The 16,557-nt window shown below is 46.4% G+C and overlaps 2 pseudogenes; both read right to left on the bottom strand.

Moving 5' to 3' along the window:
- Positions 1–1,362: 1,362 nt before the first annotated feature.
- LOC107279386 (receptor-like protein EIX2) lies at positions 1,363–3,419 on the bottom strand (annotated as a pseudogene).
- Positions 3,420–9,555: 6,136 nt separating this feature from the next.
- LOC136354212 (LRR receptor-like serine/threonine-protein kinase FLS2) lies at positions 9,556–14,303 on the bottom strand (annotated as a pseudogene).
- Positions 14,304–16,557: the final 2,254 nt, after the last annotated feature.

Genomic DNA, 16,557 nt, shown 5'->3' with positions numbered 1-16,557 from the left:
CGCAGTGTTGCGGGCGCCTAGCACAAGCTTCAACTCTTGATTTGGAAAGCTTGGGTGCCAGGGAAATGCAAATTCCATGCTGGGCTTATCATTCAGAACAGGGTCTGGACATCTAACCGGCTCGCGATCAGGGGTTGGAAAACAACGGCCAATGCCCCCTCTACCGGTGCGAAGCTGAGATAGCCTTGCATCTTGTCGCCACGTGTAGATACACCAGCAGGATCTGGCATCTTGTAGCTAGATGGGTGGGCTACCAGCAAATGCAACCGGGTCAATGGGAGGAGGCCCAGTCAGTCGAACAGTGGTGAGAGAACCTAGCAAATACGTACAGTATCCCAAAAAAAAGGACTTCGATCCCTGATTCTGCTAGTTGTATGGGAGATCTAGAAGGAGAGGAATCCGCGGATTTTCAACCACAAACAGATGGCGACGAGTTTCCTTTTGACAAAAATCAAAGAAGAGGCTAGCCTCTGGACCCTTGCAGGTGCTAAGCGCTTGTGCGAGTTCATTCCGCACTTTGTATAGTGTATAGCTTACGGTGACCTCACTTTTTTCTTTACCCCTAAGGTTGTATTTTCTCCTGCTCTATTCAATAAAAAGGCACACTCGTGCTGTTCTCCGTTCAAAAAAAGAAAAAACAGCGTACAACACAGAAACACTCATTGTTACATCACCAACACAGAATAACAACGAGAATTCTCATTATTTTTTAAACTATTCTCTTTCAAAATTTATTTTCATACCTGAATCTTTTGGCAATGCTATCACACCTGGCGTGGCACAACAATATTATCAGACCATTCACAGTGAGTGTGCCAGTTTTTTTTTTCAAGCCAACCTAGCTGGCGTGACAAAACCATGCTATTCCAGTATCGCCAGTATTACTAAACAACGTTGTCACATCATGGGGATTGGCAAGGTTTAGAAATAAAATCTTCTCTTGCCGGACTCCTGTAATCGAAGAACTAATGTAACTATGGAGTACTTCATCGAGATAACCTCCCCAGTTGCAAGAGTATTTGCTACTCTGCTCGACGAAAGGCAGAGTTCTTCCAAGTTCCAAATGAGTTGAAAAATGGCATTGTATGCGACTATCTGAATCATACATAATCACGCACAACAGATAGATATTGATCAGAGTGGAGCTGTACTGAAAAACTAAATCATCACAGGGTTTCATCATGCCAACAAATACTTTAATTACACAAATCACGAGCACTAGAAAATATTTATTTATTATATTAATTCAATGAAAACTAAATCCTCGAACCTAACAGAAGCTGTAAAATGTTCATCCACCTTCATATATAGGAAACCAGTGCTCTTACTCTGAAGAAATGGCAGTAGCATGAACAGTTCTAGTTAACTTGCAACTTTCATTCCAGTTAGGCTACCCCAATTAACAACCACAAACACATATACTTTGTCATAAACACTGTCGAAGAGGCGAAAATAAGCAATCCTCCAAGTTTTCACGAACAGCAGAGAAAAGAACACAACCCAGGAACCAACCACGAAACCAACGCCACAGCCAAAGAGGAAGAACATTTGGTCATCAGAATGTAGTTCAGGTATCTGCTGATCCCCATGCTTTTCATTAGAAAGATCACCATCCTTTGATGTGCTATTGCCGGGGCAACTCCTTTGAAGAGGAAACCCACAAAGACCATTGTTACCACTATACATCAATGGGTTATACGTGTACAGTGTTTCAAGTTGCCCGCCTGATGGTATTGGTCCTGTCAGATTATTGTAGGACAAATCTAAAATGCTTAAATATGTTAAATTTGATAAGCTGGGAGGAATCTCTCCTGAAAGATTGTTGTTTGAGAGGTCTATTGATTCCAAAGCATGCATACTCCCAATCTTGTGAGGGATATTCCCATTCAATTGATTCCAAGATAAGTTCAGATTTACCAGCCCTTCAAGACTTGAAATGTCCATTGGGATCTCACCAGATAAATTGTTAGGTGAGAAGTCAATGGTCGTTATATCCAAAACACTAAAACCTTAGTATTTAAGCTGTAGTCTCTTGGTTATTACAGACAGTTCACCAAGCCTAAGTCGATAAAAACGAATTGAGGCAGGAGGATATGGATTTGCTGCACTATATTCATATACCATAGCACTTAGATTCGATAGGCATGGAGGTATCATACCAGATAACCGATTTTCCGCAAGATTCAAATGGCGAAGATCTCTTAGTCCAGTGATAGAGCCTGGAATATGCCCATGGAACATGTTGTTGTTCAGTCGTAGAAACCGCAGCGATGTGCAATTCCCTATCCACATTGGCAACGTTCCAGAGAATTCATTCCATGCTAGATCCAAAAAGGACAGAAAAAAGCATCTTTGCAAAAATGATGGGAACTTGCCAGAGAAGCTGTTGTTACTTAACATAAGAATATCTAAATTTTCCATCTCAGCACATTCAGGAAGATCACCTTCAAAGTGATTGTTGGCCAAATCTAACGCATAGAGATTAAGGTTACAGATCGATTCCGGAATTCGACCAGTGATGTTGTTGGAAAATAGAATCAACGTATCTAGCATTGGAGTTTCAGACAAATTTGATGGCAGATTACCTGTTAAAGAGTTGCTTGAGATGTCCAAGGTGATAATGTTTCTTGGCAATGAGGGTATTTCGCCGGTAAATTGGTTTGAACTCAGATAGAGCTGTTCCACTGACATGATCTCCCAGTTTGTTGGCAATCCCCCACTGATCTGATTGTTGGAAATGTCCAAATATATGACCTTTGAAAGGGAGTTGGAGAACCAATCTGGAAGCTTGTCAACTATACCTGTGCTTGTAATATCAAGGTAAGAAAGATCCACCTGCCACTGAAGCCATGCAGGAAACATAGGACCCATCTGGCAGTTTGTAAAATGTGCTTCTTCAACCTAAAGGGAGGTGAGCCCAGCACAATCTTCAATCTATTGTGAGACAAGTCTATATACTCTAAGCCCTTTAGACCAACAAAGTGTTCATCTGTGATGAGGCCATCCAAGATATTGTTGCTTAGATCCAACCTGGTCAAGTTACTGAGCATACTGATCTGGGATGGCAGATGCCCTGTCAGTTGATTGCCAGCAAGATTAAGGTCCCTTAAATCAGTAAATTTCCCAAAAATACCTGGCAGAGGTCCAGTAATGTTGTTCATGGACAAGTCAAGGATGACCAAACTAGTCAACTGCCCCAACCAATTTGGTAGGGTTCCTGTGAAATGATTCCCTTGCAAATACAGTTCCTGCAATTTGCCAAACGCGCACAGCGGCAAACTTTCAATTAGCTCAGATATGTTACCGTATGAATATGACTCTCTGAGTTGTAGGACCCTCAAGTTGCACAGGGTGGTCAGATTTGTTGTTTTCATGGTCATTTCATTTGATGATAATACTAGAACCTGGAGTGAAACCATGTCTCCGAGCACATTTGGAAATAGGCCATGCAAGCCAATAGCATCAAGGTTGAGTTTCTTGAGGCTCGTTAGGTTCCAAAATCAACAAGACTCGATTGAGTCCAAGTAGTTGTAGGAGAGGTCAAGCTCCTCAAGATTCGTAAGGTTAAGGTGTGGGAGGGATTGGTTGGCACTAGTGAGTGAGCAACCACCTAGACCAAGGACCCTCAAAATGGAATCATGTTCACCACTTGAGGCCAATTGACCACTGTACTGAGATCGATTTCCCCCAGGTTAAGGTGCTCTAGCAAAGGTAGACGTGTCAACCAAGAGAGATCCGTGGAATACGGTTTGATTGCATCTAAGCTTAATGAAGATTCACTGAAATGTGACATGCCAGAGATGTCGAGATACCGTAGTTTCGAAAGATTACCAAGCTGAGGAGGCACCTTGTCCGAAAACGGTATTCCAGAGAGGTTAAGGTATCTTAGGCTCCTCACAGAGCCTAGGAACTATTGGAAATATGGTCATATATCGGCATATTTTAATCCAAATTATTAAGACAATAATCATAATCATGGCATGAACAATGTGGGGTGATCTAATGACAACATGTAGCATAACCAGTAACATGCTTAAGGTATCATGAGCATCATGCACATACCCATACCAAGGACGCAATTGACTTGCGACTAGCATGACTAACAGCGGTATGAACAAATGAATTAACAACAGGAGAAGGACATACCCCGAGAATGGCCCTCCGCTGAATTGTGAGGCAGAATTGCCTCTGTTGGTGTTGACGTTCGCAACGGCTCCGGCTCCTGGCGCGTCATCTCCAGAGGCAGCAGCGGCGCCGGCGGCAGCTCCGGCTCCAGGCGCAGACATGGTGGATGAACTGAGCAGTCGTGCGGGAAGCACTCCCCAAAAACCTGATCACCCGCCTACCCGGTGCATATCTCAGGCGAAGGTGTGGTTCTAGAGGCCTGCACCTTCCGATCTCTCGTGCGCGCAAGTGATCAGAAGCGAGGAAGCGAGACAGCACAGGCGCGCGCGGAGGAGGAAGAACACCAGGGAGAAAAGCAAGCGAATCGTTCTGATCGGACTAGCGGCCTCCTTAGATAGCAGGAGAGATCCCGCCAGTTGCAACACACGCGTCGTGGAATCGTGGGATCGTGCACGCACCGTTACGGAGGCAGTCGTGGGAACGTGGGATCGTGATTGCAAAAGAATAGAGACGTGACGTGACGCACGCCCGCCAGCCACGCCTCGCCTCGTCCTCGGCCCGGCCCGGCGCGCGCGCGCGTAGCTTTCCGACTCCCACCTCAACCGGTCAATAGGGAGCCTCCAATAACTCCCTATTTAGGTTGAGATACTCCTCGCTTAAATTCTGAGGTGGTATTATTATCCTTAACACTTATTATGGGCCTTTGAGATTTTAATAGAATAAATCGGGTCTAGCCCAATTATTCTAACAATCCCCACCAAATTTCAAGGCTCAGAAGAAATGTTCTCAAGGTTGTGCCTGTTTGATATAGCAGTGTTTTGGTGGAGACTGTTAAGTTGAACTTCCACCTAGGAAATGAGCTACATCAGACCACAACTGAACAATGGACTATGCCTTGAATTGTCAGTCTTGTGTGATCAGGTTTCACTCAAACCCTTAACTGGTATTGGGCTGCCGTTCGCATCCCCTCTGTTTGGAGCATATAAGTCAAACTCCAGGCCTTTCATAAGTATCTAGAGATCGCCCAAACCTCATAGATTGTGACTAGCAGTCGAACTCATATAGGTGTGTTCCTTCTGAGATGTTCTGCAGGTCAACATCTCTGCTTGGAAAAGCCACTCGGATCACATTAAGGTTTGAGCCATCCTACCATGCAGAAAAGAAGAGAAGTACATCATGAAAATGAGCCTTTTTCAAGGGTCTCTTCTCTCAGTCACACAATAGTTTGTTTCGCCATCCAAATTCACGGGATCTCCGATCACAATGGACAGGTTTCCACTATTGTGCAACCTTAGGTGGGTATCAAGCCCATTTCCATCGATGCACTGTCTATCACATTACGTGGTAGCCCCTTGGTAAACTGATCTGCCAGATTTCTAGCCGTTTGGACATAGTCCAATGCTATCACTCCGGAGTTTTTCTGCTTTCTGACAGATTTCAGTCTTCTCTTGATATGCCTAGATGACTTCATGTTGTCCTTTGAACTGTTCACTTTAATAATCATTGTTTGATTGTCACAGTTCATTAGGATAGCTGGCACTGGTTTTCCAACCACCGGCAAATCCATCAGGAGTTCACGAAGCCACTCGGCCTCAACTGTCGCAGTATCTAGTGCTGTAAGTTCTACTTCCATTGTTGACCTCGTTAAGATGGTCTGCTTGCAAGGCTTCCAGGAAACAGTGCCACCTCCAAGTGCGAACACATATCCACTTGTGGCTTTTATCTTATCAGCATCAGATATCCAGTTTGAGTCACTATACCCTTCTAGTACTTTTGGATACCTGGTATAGTGAATTCCATAACTCATAATGCCCTTTAGATAGCGCATTACTCTTTCCAGAGCCTGCCAATGATCATCTCCCGGATTTAAGACAAACCGGCTCAGCTTGCTTACAGCAAATGAGATGTCAGGCCTCGTTGCACTAGCCAAGTACATCAATGAACCAATTATTTGGGAGTATCTCAGTTGATCCCTTGCTATTCTTCGGTTTTTCCTTAATAGCACGCTGGGATCATAAGGAGTAGAAGCTGGCTTGCAGCCACTATATCCAAAGTGACTCAAAATCTTGTCCACATAGTGGGATTGCACAAGTGTAATCTCACCCTCATCTCCTCTTTGTAGTTTAATGTTAAGAATAACATCAGCCTCTCCCAAATCCTTCATTTCAAAACTCTTGGACAGATAGTCCTTGACCCCCTCAATCACATTGAGGTTGGTCCCAAAGATCAATATGTCATCGACATATAAGCACAAGATCACTCCTTCTCCCCCACCATAGCGATAGTACACACATTTGTCAGCTCCGTTCACAACAAAGCCTGCAGATGTAAGCGTGGTGTCAAACTTCTCATGTCATTGCTTAGGTGCTTGCTTAAGGCCATACAAGGATTTCAACAGTTTACACACTATTCCCTCCTGACCTTCTAGTACATACCCGTCTGGTTGATCCATATAGATCTCCTCCTCCAGCTCTCCGTTTAGGAAAGCTGTCTTAACGTTCATCTGATGGACGAGAACACCATGAGAGGCTGCCAGAGCAAGTAGTACTCGAATCATTGTCAAGTGAGCAACTGGTGAGTATGTGTCGAAAAAATCCTTGCCTTCCTTTTGGGTATAACCCTTGGCCACAAGTCTTGCCTTGTACTTTTCGATTGTACCATCAGGGCTAAGCTTTTTCTTGAAAACCCATTTGCATCCTATAGGCTTGCACCCATATGGACGCTCAACGACTTCCCAAGTATCATTAGACATAATCGAGTCCATCTCACTGCGTACTGCTTCCTTCCAGTAGTCAGCGTCAGGAGATGAATATGCCTCTTCTATGGTTCTTGGGGTGTCATCCACGAGGTATACAATGTAGTCATCTCCAAAGGATTTTGCAACCCTTTGTCTCTTACTCTTACGAGTATCTACAATGTTGTCCTCCTCAGGATTTTCCTCAGGCGTTTGATCATTGTGTTCTATCGGTGCAAAGTGCTTATGGGGCATGACAGTTTCTTGACTAGAAGTGCTAGGTGTATGTTTCATGGAAAATTCATTCTCAAAGAATGTAGCATCTCTGGACTCAATAATTGTACCAACATGTATGTCGGGTACTCTAGAGTTTACTATTAAGAATCTATAACCTACACTGTGAATAGCATAACCAAGGAACACACAATCAACAGTATTTGGTCTAAGTTTCTGCTTTTTGGCTATAGGTACATTTACCTTGGCCAAACAGCCCCATGTTCGTAGGTATGAGAGATTTAATTTCTTCCTTTCCCATTCCTCGAATGGTGTTACTTCCTTATGCTTCATTGGAATTTTATTCAGGACATGACACGTAATCAAAACTGCATCACTCCACCATTCCTTGGAAAGCCCCGCAGTGTCTAACATGGCATTCACCATCTCAGTTAGAGTACGGTTCTTTCTTTCGGCCACCCCATTTGATTGGGGTGAATAGGGAGGCGTCCTCTCATGAATAATTCCAAACTCTTCGCAAAAGGATGCAAACTCATTAGAAAAATACTCCCCACCTCTATCAGACGTCAACCGTTTGATTTTCCTTTCAAGTTGGTTTTCTACCTCAGCTTTATAGGTCTTAAAGAAATGCAATGCTTCGTCCTTTGTTTTCAATAGATACACATAACAAAATATAGTGCAATCATCTATTAGTGTCATGAAATATTTCTTTCCCCCTTTAGTCAACACGCCGTTTATTTCGCACAAATCGGAATGAACAAGTTCTAGAGGTGCCAAATTCCTCGCCTCAGATGCCTTGTGAGGCTTGCGAGGTTGTTTCGATTAAACACAAGTATGGCACTTAGAACCTTTGACCAAAGTGAATTTTGGAATTAAACTCATGTTAGCTAAGCGCGTCATACAACCGAAATTCACATGACAATCGCGAATGCCATACATTAGACTCATCATTCTCGCTAATATGGTTCACAACATTATAATTATTACACATGTCATTCAAAGAAAAGCGGAACAAGCATCCGCTGTCATAACCTTTTCCAACAAAAGTTCCATATTTAGATACGACACATTTATTGGATTCAAACACAAGTCTAAAACCTTCTCTACACAATAGAGAGCCGCTAACAAGATTCTTCTTTATTGAAGGGACATGTTGCACGTTCTTCAGCTGCACGGTCTTTCCCGAAGTAAACTTCAGATCGACCGTACCAACACCATAAACAGCCGTAAGCGACCCGTTTCCCATCAACAAGGAGGAACCTCTCCTGACCTGATAAGAAGAAAACAGAGAAATGTCAGCACACACATGAATATTAGCACCAGTATCCACCCACCAATCAGGTGAGTGAAAAACAAAGAGAACTATAGGTAATATTTTACCGTACCCCGATGTTCCTCCGCCCTCGCTAATGACCATGTTGGCACACTTCCTGTCTTTGCGCTCAGGACAGTCCTTGGCCCAATGCCCAGACTTGCCACACACAAAGCAGTCGCCCTTTGCCTTTCCCTTGCCTTTCTTCTTAAAGTTGGTTGCAACCTTGGGTTTGACATCAGGCTTGACTTTCTTGTTGTTGTTGTGGGATGCATGACGGTTCTTCTTCTGTACCATATTGGCACTAGAACCTCCCTCAACCTTTTTGCCCCAGTTGTCCTTTGCCCTCGCCTTCTCCTCAACACCCAAAGAGCCAATGAGATCAGAAACACTGAACTCTTGCCTCTTGTGCTTTAGAGAAGTGGCAAAGTCCGACCAAGAAGGTGGCAATTTGGCAATAATGCCACCCGCCACAAACTTGTCCGGCAACTCACAGTTGTTGTTCTCAAGTTCCTTAGTCAGCATCTGAATCTCATGAGCTTGTTCTACTACAGAACGGTCATCGACCATCTTGTAGTCATAAAACTGCTCCATGACATACAGCTCACTGCCGGCGTCGGAAACTCCGAACTTGGCCTCAAGTGCATCCCACATGTCCTTCCCGAAAGGCATGTGCATGTACACGTCCACTATATTGTCAGCGAGTACACTGATCAATGCTCCACGGAACAGGCAATCCGAAGCCTTGAATTTAGCCTCTTCCTCAGGAGAAAGAGGTGGTTCACTTCGTTTGCCCCGTGAAACATAGAAGCATTGCATCGCTGTCAACCACAATAGTGCACGTGCTTTCCACCTCTTATAGTTAGAACCATCAAAAGCATGTGGTTTCAGTGCAGCAGCAAAGCCACTACCGAAAATGACCTATCAGGTTTTTGGATTGTTGGAAATATGGTCATATATCAGCATATTTTAATCCAAAATATTAAGACAATAATCATAATCATGGCATGAACAATGTGGGGTGATCTAGTGACAACATATAGCATAACCAGTAACATGCTTAAGGTATCATGAGCATCATGCACATACCCATACCAAGGACGCAATTGACTTGCGACTAGCATGACTAACAGCGGTATGAACAAATGAATTAATAACAGGAGAAGGACATACCCCGAGAATGGCCCTCCGCTGGATTGTGAGGCAGAATTGCCTCCGTTGGAGTTGACGTTCGCAACGCCTCCGGCTCCCGGCGTGCCATCTCCAGAGGCAGCAACGGCGCCAGCGGCAGCTCCGGCTCGAACGGCTCCGGCTCCCGGCGCGCCATCTCCAGAGGCAGCAGCGGCGCCGGCGGCAGCTCCGGCTCCAGGCGCAGACATGGTGGACGAACAGAGCAGTCGTGCGGGAAGCAGTCCCCAAAAACTTGATCACCCGCCTACCCGGTGCAGATCTCAGGCGAAGGTGTGGTTCCGGAGGCCCTGCTCCTTCCGATCTCTCGTGCGCGCAAGCGATCAGAAGCGAGACAGCACAGGCGCGCGCGGAGGAAGAACACCAGGGAGAAAAGCAAGCGAATCGTTCTGATCGGACTAGTGGCCTCCTTAGATAGCAGGAGAGATTCCGCTAGTTGCAACACACGCGTCGTGGGATCGTGGGCCGTTACGGAGGCAGTCGTGGGAATGTGGTTGCAAAAGAATAGAGACGTGATGTACGCACGCACGCACGCACGCCAGCCACGCCCTCGGCCTCGGCCCGGCCCGGCGCGCGCGCGCGTGTGGCTTTCCGACTCCCACCTCAACTGGTCAACAGGGAGCCTCCAATAACTCCCTATTTAGGTTGAGATACTCCTCGCTTAAATCCTAAGGTGGTATTATTATCCTTAACACTTATTATGGGCCTTTGAGATTTTAATAGAATAAATCGGGCCTAGCCCAATTATTCTAATAGGAACTCTGGGATAGGACCCTCTCCGGCTATCCTGAGAAATCTCGGGAGAGCTTGGAGGTTGTTCATGCTAAGATCATGGTGCCTCAGATGCTGCAAGGAGAGCAAGGAGCTACTAACCTTGCCGGACATAGCTGCCTCTCCACCATCCGTGTTGCGGAGGTGGAGCTTAAGGACATGGCCGGTGAGGTTGCTGCACCTGACACCTCTCCAATGGCGGAAGCAGTCTTCTCCGGTACGCCACGAAGCGAGGCGGCCCACGGGGTCGCCGACGACACCTTCCTTGAAGGCCAGCAGCGCGTCCCTCTCGTGCGGCACGCAGGTCGCGCCGGCAATATTTGGCCGCCCATGATGATGCTCATGTAGTGCATCGGCGACGAGGAATAAGCTGCCGGTGCAGGCTGCTATGACGACGAGAAGCAGCCATGAAGACTTGGTAGCTGATGAGGGGTATTGCATAGTGGCGATATGGGTAACGAGCAGTGATCCAAGCTATCTGCCTATGCAACTCGATCGCCCGTGGTTATTTGTGCTTGAGCATATATTTCTTTCATCGATCTACCTTTGTATTAATACATTATAAAGACAAGGCCTAGAAATTTACTAGGTAATACTAAAAGATAAAGAAAAAAGCATTAGACAAATCGTTTCGGTTGGTAGTGTATATTCTTTGCACCATAAGCCTTATAGATAAAACTAAGAGATTTGCTTCGGTCTAGCAAAAAGTACATCGAGATACTGGTACTTCACGGTACCAAATCGTTTTCGATCGTTGGATATAGCTGAGCAAAATTGTTATTGTTAGATCCAACGATCGGAAACGATTTGGTACCACTACTAGAAAAACCATTTTTCCTAGCATTGTCCTATTATTTTCATTGGTGGAAAAATGTGAAAACCGCCAGCAAAGTCGTAATAGATAATCTTCGCTGGTGGTCGAATTTTACTGGCGGTCACTTGGGTGCGCCGCTGGTGAAAATAGATAATCTTCGCTGGTGGTCGAATTTTTCCTGCCGGCCATTAAACGAAACCGCCAGTGAAAACCCAGGTCAGTGATCCAAAAATATCTTGTCACATTAAAACCACCCACCTACCTCATCCTCTTCTCCTTCTCTCCACATCCCCTCCTCTTTTTTCCATATCTGGTCACATTATCCACTCCTCACTCTCTTCCTCCCTCCTGGCCTCCCCACCGGCGACGGCGGCGGCGGCTCTGGCGGCGGTGACCGGCGGCGATGACCAGTGGCTCCCCATGCCGCCCCTGCCCTCCCATCCCGTCTCCCAGATCTGTCCGAGGGGAGGAGGCCGCCGGCGGCGGCGCAACAGAGGTGGCGGCGGGGAGGACGGATCTGCCCCGCTGGCGGCGCGGGCGGCAGATGTGCATGCATGCAGCAGCGGAGCTGACGACGACGATGACGACGACGCTGCCTGACGGGTGGCGCCACTGCCCTCCCCTTCCGTACCCACCCCTCTCCTCCCCTACCCTCTTCCAGATCTGGCTGGAGGAGAGGCAGCCGACAGATGACGGCGGTAGCGGCGGCTCGTCCCCGATGGCTTCAGCGGCTAGGGTTCTCTTGTGTGTTTTGGTTTGTAAGGATGTTAAGTTAATCTGTGTGTTGTTAATCTGTTCTGTTGATGATGCCAATGTGTTGTATTTGAATTGATGCCAATATTATGTGTTTGTGATGCTCTGGATTTGGATTGATGCTTGAATGATGTTTATATCCAGTTTCAATAGTTGCTAGGCCCCTAACGAGCTTTAATCCCGGTTGATGATACCAACCGGGAATAAATATCTCTATTCCCGTGTCATCTCCATCTCTCGCGCGCTCTCTCTTTCCTTATCTCCTCGTATCGCGCGCGCTCAGCCTCCTCTCTTATCTTCTTTCTATTCCACCCCTCCCCTCCACACTCTCCTTCGTCGATCCCTATATCATTTGGAATTCCACCTGTTAACTGGTTGAGTGACAAGGCAACGATAACCATATAAGAAATTTCAGCTGCACCATACTTTAGTTCTTGATGCTTCATTACTTGAGAAAAAATTTCCATGGGTACATATTTTCCTATGACATCTTGGTACCAACTAACCTCCGTTAATATCATGTGACGTTTTGGTGTCATTGATGTTAATTTTATCAAATGTTGAGGATGACCCTGATATGTTGTTGCCTGCTAAATTCAAGAATCGAATGCTGTCAAGATTTGTAATACTGTTTGGAATATCCCCATAGAACATGTTATAACTTAACTGCAGATATTGCAAGTTCACCAAGTCTCCAATCCATACTGGTAATGCTCCATAGAACTTGTTCCTTGAAAGATCTAGGAAAGTTAGTAATGATATACTTTGGAGGCATAACGGGAATTCTCCTGAAATTCTGTTGTTACTTAAGAGTAGGAGAAATACGTTTGGCATTCTAAAACAGAGGGGGAAGTTCTCCGTCAATTAAATTATTTGACTAGTCCAATATATACAAGTTTTACAACTTGCAAACAGTAATATGATTGCAGGACAGTATTAGATCTTTAATACATGGAGAACCAAATTTTTATGGCAAATTCCCTGACAAGAAGTTCATGGAGACATCCAATTTCCGGAGTCTTCTCGGCAGCTCTGGTATCTGCCCAGTTAGTTTGTTTGAATTGAGAAATAATGAATCCAACCAAGTCAGATTCTGTATACCTACTGCTATAGGTCCACTAATGCTGTTGTTTTTAAGATTGAGAAAGCTTATGCTCTTTAAGTGAGATATCTCATTTGGCAACATTCCAGTCATGTTGTTGCCTTGCAAACTCAAGTATTTCAATGGGCTTAAATAACATCGTGGCAACTTCTCAACAAGCTCCGTTATGTTCCCAGATGATAGCCCCCCATCAAGTAACAGTGTTGTCAATTCACAAAGATTTTGCAAGTCTACTGTCATTGTGGCTCTGTTACCGTTATCGAAAAAATATAGCTCTTGGAGGGACCTCATTCCTCCTAGTGCCTCAGGAAAGGGACCATCAAGATAGGTTTGAGAGAGGTCAAGGATCTTAAGGCTTGTTACTTTCTGTTGGCGGATGGCATGAGGCCCTTCGACTAAATCTGCCGAAACCCGTGGCGAAGGCTATGGAGCAAGAACGGCGTGAGGCGAAGAGTCGTACGAGTGCCTTGCCAGGCCAGAGGCGTCTCAGGCGAAGGGTGCAAGGCGAAGACTATCTGCCGAAGGAAGACGACTTCGCCATAGCAAGTTCGCCCCCACGAGGGCCGAGGAAGCCTTTCCGGCCCATCAAGCCTAAGGCCTACAGGGCCGGCGATCACCAGATGGCCCATCAGGGGCCCATGAGCCCCTATAACATTATGTACCCCTGTAAATGTCCCTTTTGTGAGGGTAATCATGTAAATTCCCCTGTACAACCTAAAGCCTAGTAGTAAGAACCTGTAATGGGGCTATAAATAGTCCCCTAGGGCCATGTAATGGGGGGATCCAAGAAGAAGAATTCAAAAATTCAATACACTTTGTTTCCTTCCAACCACTGTTGAGTAACCACGTCCTTCGACATATGCAGTTATCATTTCGACAACACTTTCCAAAACCAACCTGATGCGATTGATGGCCAAAGTGGTTCCCAGAGAGATCAAGCTTCTCAAGTTTTGTCTGGTTTATGTGTGTGAAAGTCTGGTTTGCACTTGAAAGTGAGGAACCCGAAAGAATAAGAACCTCAAGGGATGGAATTGTGTTCACCACAAGAGGTGATCAATATATCATTTACTGCGCTTAGGTTTACGCTGCTCATGTCAAGGTACTTAAGTTGATGTAGATTGGTTAACCATGAGATATCTACTGAGTACATATCAGTATCCATGAAACCGAGGTTAAGGTGTTGTAGATTTGAAAGGTTACCAAGCTGAGGAGGCACTCTACCAAACAATATGGATGTTTCAGACACATCAAGATATCTTATGTTCTTCATTGAACCAAAGTACTCTGGGACATGGCTGGCTTCAACTGGATAGCCAAACTTGTTAATAGAGACATCAAGCTCCACAAGTTTTGCGAGGTTTCGTTGTGTCAATGACTGAGTTTTGCCTGGAAGCGAGGAGCAAGAAATATGGAGGGCCACCAAAGATACCCAAGTATCACAATGGTGGAGCGACAAGGAATCAGGGTAGTACAACCTACACGAATTAGTGCGACTACTGGGTAGGTCCGTCGGTTTGGCACGCAAACCGAGGCCAAGCAAGTTAACGTGTGATTCTAATAAAGCAAGTTGCAAACAAAATAATAATGATTTTCTAATTATAGGGGCAATTGGTCAAAGGGTGACTTGCCTTGCTCAAGGTCTTCACGAAGCTTCACGAATCTTCGAGAAATCCACGATTGACGAAAATCCGGTAACCGCAACTATACGCAAACAATCGAAATCCTAAACAAAAGAGCAAAAGAAAGATCCTATTTAGACTAATTAATAGTTCCATTGGATAGATCTCAATTTTACGGAATTATTGGAAGTGGAACGGAGTCAATCGGTGTTACGAATCGGGAGACATGAATTTTCTAAGGATTATTTGATTTTCTGTCTAAAGGAAAAGGAATTATTAATTCCCTTGAAAAAGATAATGGAGGAGGGACCGGAATCAGACTTTTAGGCCAAGCGTGAGGCGCAGCCCAAGGAATTTGCGTGCGCGGTCGAGGCGAGTGGGTCGGCGCGCGGGAGTGACGGCCCACGGCCGAGCGAGGCGCGGCCCAAACGGACAAGACGCGCGGCAGGAAGCCAGTGGACCTCGGTCCACGACGCGGGGTCCCAGGATGGGGCCCACCTGTCGGTGGCCAGGTTCACCGAGGAGAGGTTTTATGCGGCGCTGCGCTAGGGTTTTGGTGGGTGCGGTTTGCGCGAGGTGCACCGAGAAGGCCAAATGGCGGTGGGCCCACTTGCAGCCGCACGGCTCTTGTGGACCGCGTGCACCAAAGAAAAGGGACGGAGGGGGCGCTGACCAATCTTGCTGACCCGGTTGCGACCAATGTGGCGCCGACGTGGCACCTATGTGGCAGCTACGTGGACTGGCGAGAGGAGAACGAAGGAGGCTGGCCGGGGAACGGACGGCGGGAGGCGGCGGAGTTCACCGGAGCTCGACCTCGACGAGACGTCTTCGGCCAAAGGGAGCACACTGGTGTGAAGAGGGATACGAGAGGAATCAATCCGAAGGCTCTAATTCGCCGGAAGGAGTTTGACGGCGGAGGATTTCGACGGTGATCGTCGGCGGTGAGCAAAGGGGATACAGCGGAGGGGAGACGAGGATTCAATCCAAGGCGACGAAAGCATCTCCAGGGTTCGAGGGACTCGTTCCCGGGCTCGGATGGAGCGAGGGGACTACGAGGGAGGCTGGCGACCAGCGGCGACCTCCGGGAGCGGGCGGCGACGGCGGCCATGCCGATCGGTGGCGCCGCTAGGAATTAGCTCCTACGCGATCGGGGCGACAATGCCGAGCTATCTAGCGAGCTAGGAGAGGTCAAGGGATGGGAACGGAGGGACTACCGTGTCGGGAAGAGGCGCCGGAAGATGGCCGACGGCACGGGGCGTCGGCCTCAGGCCGGGGAAGAGGAAGGAGATCGAGGGCGCCCGGAGTCCTCGTCTCGCATTCACGCATGCACCGGCCTCCGACGCGTGCGACGGGCGAAGAGACGAAGACAAGAGGTGGGAGCGGCGGCAAGGCGTCAACAATGGCGCGACGGGTGTGAGGCGAGCGAAAACGAGAGAGGAAGGGGTTTGGGGTGGCCTGGGTTTTACACTGTTTCAATTAAGAGCGAAATGCAAAAGTTCTATCTTGTTAGTATTGCAAGTTTATGCAGCAGATGTTGCAGTCATGGCATAGAACAAATAAATGTATATATGACTATATGAGCACAGAGCTCTTCTAGACTTATGGTAATATACACTGTTAGCCTCTTGCCTTTAGTTCAGGAAGCTCAGAAAAAACAAATCAAGAGGATAACCTTATCTGGAACAAGAAAACAATATATGCTAGCTCTGATCACGGCTGATTATTACAAATTATCCAGTAATATTGCGTGCATTACAGCTGGGTTCTTTTTTAGGGAAAACAACAACATCATGAGCAGGTTCAAAGGAGCCCTGACAAGAAATCCTATCTTACTACTATAAAGTTATCCTCACTAACTCCTTAAGCTTAGCATACAAAGATACCATATCATCATCCACTAATAAG

This window comes from Oryza sativa, chromosome 11 (genome assembly GCF_034140825.1).
Source record: "Oryza sativa Japonica Group chromosome 11, ASM3414082v1".
In the NCBI taxonomy this organism is placed as follows: domain Eukaryota; kingdom Viridiplantae; phylum Streptophyta; class Magnoliopsida; order Poales; family Poaceae; genus Oryza; species Oryza sativa.
Note: the sequence above shows the minus strand (reverse complement) of the source record. Positions and strands in the feature narration are given on the sequence as shown.